Source organism: Silene latifolia, chromosome 7 (assembly GCF_048544455.1).
Source record: "Silene latifolia isolate original U9 population chromosome 7, ASM4854445v1, whole genome shotgun sequence".
In the NCBI taxonomy this organism is placed as follows: Eukaryota; Viridiplantae; Streptophyta; class Magnoliopsida; order Caryophyllales; family Caryophyllaceae; genus Silene; species Silene latifolia.
In genome coordinates, this window is record NC_133532.1 from 7,769,161 (window position 1) to 7,774,990 (window position 5,830).

Sequence of the window (5,830 nt, forward strand, 5' to 3'; positions counted from 1 at the left end):
TAAGCTGGAAGATAGAAACAAAGAAACGGCAAAAGAAGACGACAACCCAGTTAGATTTGTTCGGGTTTACAACATAATCCAGCGTGTGATAATTAAGATCTATTCCTAAGAGTATTTAAGCTCTCTTCCCCATTTCTTAACCAAAGATCCGTTCCTAATTTGAGGGTGGTTATACTTTTTTTTTTCCAGAAAGCACAAGGAGGATGTACAACAACCCAGCTTAAAATTTGTTAAAGCTTGAGGAATGGAGAAATTCTTGTCAGCCACAAACATAGAATAACCAATCTCAGCCTACCAAATTAATTGAAATCTAGAATAGCTTTCAAACTAACAACTTTATTATGTTGAGTGAATGCGTCCCTATTATGTATGTGTTGGAGATCTATAACCAATCACAGCATAGCTACCAAATTAATTGAGCCTAACACCTTGCACATCAAAAATTCAATACCATAAAATTGAAAGATCCCAACAATTAATTGGAATATGAGTCTGATAGTAGACCAATGGGGGCGTTTTGGTGAGAATCGTCAATGACGATTTGGTATGGTGAAGAGAGAGCAATAATGGTGTTGATGCAACATATATGACGGTAGAAGAGAAAAAAAAGGATTAGAACCTCTTTACCTGCTTAGCAGGTAGACCGTCCACTCATTCTAATATAAGCAAAGGGGTGTAAAAGTTGGGAATATTGGTAGTTAAAATAGGGTTTGGAGTATTTTGAGAAGCACCCCGATAGTTCAGAGTATTCTCATTAAATAATCCTTATTTTTATTCCATACTTTACCTTTCGTCTAAAAAAATTAAGAACACATTAATCTTAACTTATATTATCACATACATAACAATGAGTTGACAGGGTACAATGTACAAAGGTAAAAATAAAACATCAAACAGGAACATGCAAACTTTTAACTGAAGGTCAAACAAGCAAATGAAAGTCAAACAAGCAAATGAAAGAGGAGCGCAAGTTCAAACTTAAAATACATAATCCCATATACAACTCATTGCATTAGCGTCGTCATTTCATCATGCTCGATCTACACTGGGACCGAAATGTCGTCTCCATTGTTCGAAACCTGCATATATTAAAACTTATCGGTCTTATAATTTAGATCTCACACACTATAAAAGTGTTTGAATAGATATAATCAGGATAAGAGCGGTATAAAAAGTAGTAAAATGGCTACGTTTAATATTAAATGCTTTCGTAACAAAAACGGTCACAATGAATGTTATGTATATGTTTCTACAACTTACTCGTAAACATAAAATTGCAGACCAAAAGCACATATTTAATTTAATAAATATATATATATTCATAAATTATTGCTAATTAATAAATTAGTATCATTGTATGAATATGTTTGTACAACTTACACGAAATCCGGGTTTTACAATGTCATTATATAAAAAAATTATTTATTCTTTAATGATAAAACCGTAACGTAGGATTATAAGATTTTATGATCCTAATTCCTACCTCTTAAATTTTCAAATGTAGCATCTCTACTTTCTATAACCATGAATAGAATATTACAAACGAGATGGATAAAGTGTTTTTGCATCGTAAAGTCTTAAAATTGTAGGATCGAATTGGGATTCTGATAATAATGCGTGTAATATTAAATGATTTCCTAACAAAAATGGTAGTGGATATTATGAAAACATGTGTGTATTAAATGAAAGAGTTATTTTGACTCAAGTTTAATAATAAAAGGATTACGAAAAATAATAAAAGTGAAAAGAGTGATCTCTCTAATAATTTATTGAGATGCCGTCTTACACAAATCTACCTGGTTGGGAATGACGAAAGGAAATACGATGAAAGTTGGCTTAATGTGTCCGATTGCAGAAGAAGTAGCCATTCTCACGATCAACAGTTTTTTTTTTTTTTTTTTTTTCAGAAAAGAGGAAGATAAATGTAACTTAAGATAATTGCTAATTGTTGCTTGGTGGAACGATATATTCATGGAAATTGGCCATATTTATAGAGGTTACAGCCTATCGGTCTCTGATCCTGCTTTTTAAAATGTTTTTGGACTTTAAAACATTTTTTGGCCAAATATATCATTTTAAAGCTAATAATATATTCTCAAAAGCTCAAATAGCATGTTTTTGCCCATAAAAATAGAAGCATCAGTTTCATATTTTTATTTCTTGAAAACTATTTCAAAAAATTAAACTTAAAAAATAAAAACTCATGTTAAGTAAACTAGGCCAAATATGCTCTACATCACCTAATATTAGTGGACCGCTATCAAGTTGATGATGCATTATTTTTTTAATAAAATTTACCATGACCATATAGGTTAATTATTTACAACGCAATAACGGCATTGTCCATTCGTTACAAGTTGCATTGTGATCTCTTGCTTTTTGTTCTCAGGAAAATATGGTTGTCGTATGTTTATTGGTTATTTTCCTATAGAACCGGTCTCTCTTAAGACGGGCTATTTTCACCCGAAAAATAAGAGGGTGTTTTAAGATTAATGTACAGCTAAATATGATCACTTTTGGAAAACAAAAGTTACCAACAAGTTGTAATACTAGTCGCACTATTATGGTTACATTTGACAATAAAGTGGTTAAAAAACCAGATTTAAAATGATCCGTTTAAAACAAGATTTTGCTTTTCTTAGAATATTTAATGGTCTTTATATTCCTATAGGTTATTATACTTATACTCCTATAGAATATTTAATAGAAAAATATGATTGTCGCCCACTTGATTGTATGTTTATTGGGTCTTGCAAAAGCAAGTGCCTAGGTTAAAATATTGGTACCTGTGGACATCGGCCCACCTGCAAGCCCGGTCGATCCGCAGACATGTTGCGGTCTTTTTGAAAGCCACGCTCGGCGGCGTAACAATACTTTCGACTGGATCGTTTTAGATCGGTCGGTTTCGTCTCAGTAAGGGTCTCGAAACGATTAGAGATGTTCGGAGTCGCCACCAAGCATTTGTGGGATGCTTGGAACCCGTTCGAATCCACTTTATACCTCGGTCAAACGAAGCACAAAACAGTGTTTAACATAAGTACTAAAGATAAGGAATCGTCCCTATTTAGCATCCTATCTCTAGAATGACTCTCGTACGCCCTGGGTAAGGTCGTCCACTATCCAAAGTTTCTGAGTAAGAGGTGAAGGTACGTATTGGGAAGCCCTTTAATCAGACACCCAATCCCGCCAGAGCGCCTCTACTTGATCGATCTTGGTTGGTTTGAATGCAAAAGTTGATAAAACGGTTTAAATGCATGAATGCGCATCCAATAATTTAAACCTAACATGTGAGAGCTTTCTAAGTCGGTTGATTTAATCCAAGTATCAAGTAAAAGATGTCGAGTTGGATTAATGGTTGATTTGCATGCAAGACGGAAATTAAGCTTCCATTTACCGTATTAGGTTTATGGTGAATAACGTGATCCATTTGTCTTAGTAAGGCGTTTTGCAAATATGATTTTTGAATGAGCAAATAGTCATCTGATCCGTCCTATATCCGGGTTAGCCGGAGTCGGGATCGTCCTAGACTAATCTTTGGAAGGGAAATGTGGCCTGTGCCAGGCGACCATATGAGGCGCTAGCATGCCGGCGGTGTAAAGGGGTCTCCCCTGGTTTTGAAAATGAGAAAGGAAAGGCCTGTTTAGGCGCGGGTCAGTCAACGGTTATATGCCGTGCTCTAAACATTTGAAAAACGTTTATAAAACGTATTGAAAATGGGTATTTGAACCCGTTTTGGTTTGAAAGGACCATTTAGGTCGTATTTGTGTTGATTTGAGGAACGAGACTCGAATAATCATCATTATTTGATGATATTCGGTGTCGGGTTCGATTTGACAAACTTGACATGAATAGTTTTGAAAATAATTATGAACTAATTGTTTTAAGTTCATTTGAATATAATTAGTCGGTACTCATCATCGTACCCGGGTTAAAATCCGGCATGGTATGTGGAACCAATGATGACTTTGTGTTGGTGACTAATATGAAATGTAAAGAAACGATGAAAGGCTTTAAAATACCTCTCAAAATGAAAAGAAATGAAATAAAAGACTTTAAAATACCTTTTAAATGTTATTAACCAAATATTATCACCGAAACACGGATTAGACCGTCATGGTATTAAGAACCAAGGGTGAAAAATGTTTTATGGTTAAAACTTGTGAAAATAAAATAAAAGGGTTTCAAAATATTCGAAATGGTAAAAACCGATTACAAATATGAAAATGAATTAATGAGGAAAGACGAGAACAAACACGGTTGAGTTCTGACCTGGGCACCCCATTGAGGCGCGGGCCTCTTTGCAGAACAAGGGGCTTCTGCCTCTGGCCAAAACTCAGTTTTGGCTCGTCTATCCTATGTTTTGGATCGTGTTATTCATGTTTTAGCATGTTATAGTCATAAAACAAGTAAAGACATGATAAAAGAAGGATTTTTACACCCTCATACTTACATGTTTGGTTATGGCGAGAAACCGGCGTAAGTGTAACAACTCGTTTGGTCGGAAAAGACTCGGTTTAAAACCGTTTTGGTAAGTAAAAAGAGTGTTTTATTAAGATTAGTGATGTCATGGTGTATAAAAGGGATGGTGGTATGTGTTGTATGTTGGCAAAGATTTGGCAATTGTGGCAATGTTTGGCGTAGTTACGGCAATCGGCTTCCATGGTGGTCCAGTATTAACCTAGCCGCGTGATTTTTCGAGTAAGCATCATTGCGCTCATGTGAGGGCCACATTCTCCTTCGTGGACCTCTCCCATGACTTTTTTGGCTTTGTGATGGTCAATGCAAAGGAGGAGAATTCCTTGGGGTGTTCTTTTGTATAGTTGATTTAGGTTTATCACGAACTGTGATGCGAGTAAACGGATGGTTCTTTGTCCTCTTTTATCAGAGTTGGGAGGGAATTCGTTTTTGGTTTTGTAGTTGAGGATGGCTTGGTACCAAGGTTCATCATGGCTTTCCTCGTCGTCGTTGATGGCACAGATGTGAGTTGGCTCGCTCCTTATTTAGACACACAGGGGCATTGATGTCACATCGTCAGGTATGTTGACGAGTGCGGCAAGTTTTGCCAGGGCATCAGCAAATTGATTTTCCTCTCGCGGCAAATGGAAGTAGTCGACTTGGTCGAAGAACTCGGCCTCTTGATTGATCTTTGCTCGGTAGGGAGCTAAGTTGTCACTTCTGATTTTCCATGATCCGGACACCTGATTGATGATGAGCGAGGAATCGTTGTGGACCCTCAGTCTCTTGATGCCAAGTGTGATGGCTCCTTGTAGGCCGATAAGACATGCTTCATATTCAGCGGCATTGTTGGTGACGGCGAAGTCTAGCTTGACTGAAATCGAAACACGTTCTCCCTCTGGTGATATTAGAAGGATTCCTACCCCGAAGCCTCTCAGATTAGATGCACCGTCGAAGTATAGGTCCCATGCGTCGGAGTCGGCACAAAGGATGTCCTCGTCAAGAAGTGACCATGTGTCGGTCGTTGGATCCTCGTTGACGGGATTCTCTGCTAGGAAATCGGCAACTGCTCTTCCCTTGATAACCTTGAGGGGTACAAACTTGAGATCAAATTCGGACAGCATGAGTGTCCACCTAGACAGCCTTCCGTTTAGTACGGGTTTTTCGAAGATATATTTGACTGGGTCCATCTTGGAGAGGATGTGGACCGTGTAGCTGAGCATGTAATGCCGCAGCTTCTTTGTTGACCATACTAGGGCGAGGCATGTCTTCTCCAGTTGGGTGTACCTTGTCTCATACTCAATGAACTTTTTGCTGATGTAGTAGATGGCTCATTCTTCGCCGTCGACTGTTTGTCCTAGCATTGCTCCCATGG

At 37.4% G+C, this 5,830-nt stretch overlaps 1 long non-coding RNA gene across 1 annotated transcript; it reads right to left on the reverse strand.

Annotated features, from left to right (window-relative positions):
• Positions 1-796: 796 nt before the first annotated feature.
• Positions 797-1,882, reverse strand: LOC141590852 (uncharacterized). Its single transcript, XR_012520522.1, has 2 exons — positions 1,797-1,882; positions 797-1,079 (listed from the first exon to the last, which is right to left on the reverse strand). It is a non-coding gene; the product is annotated as an uncharacterized LOC141590852 (long non-coding RNA).
• Positions 1,883-5,830: the final 3,948 nt, after the last annotated feature.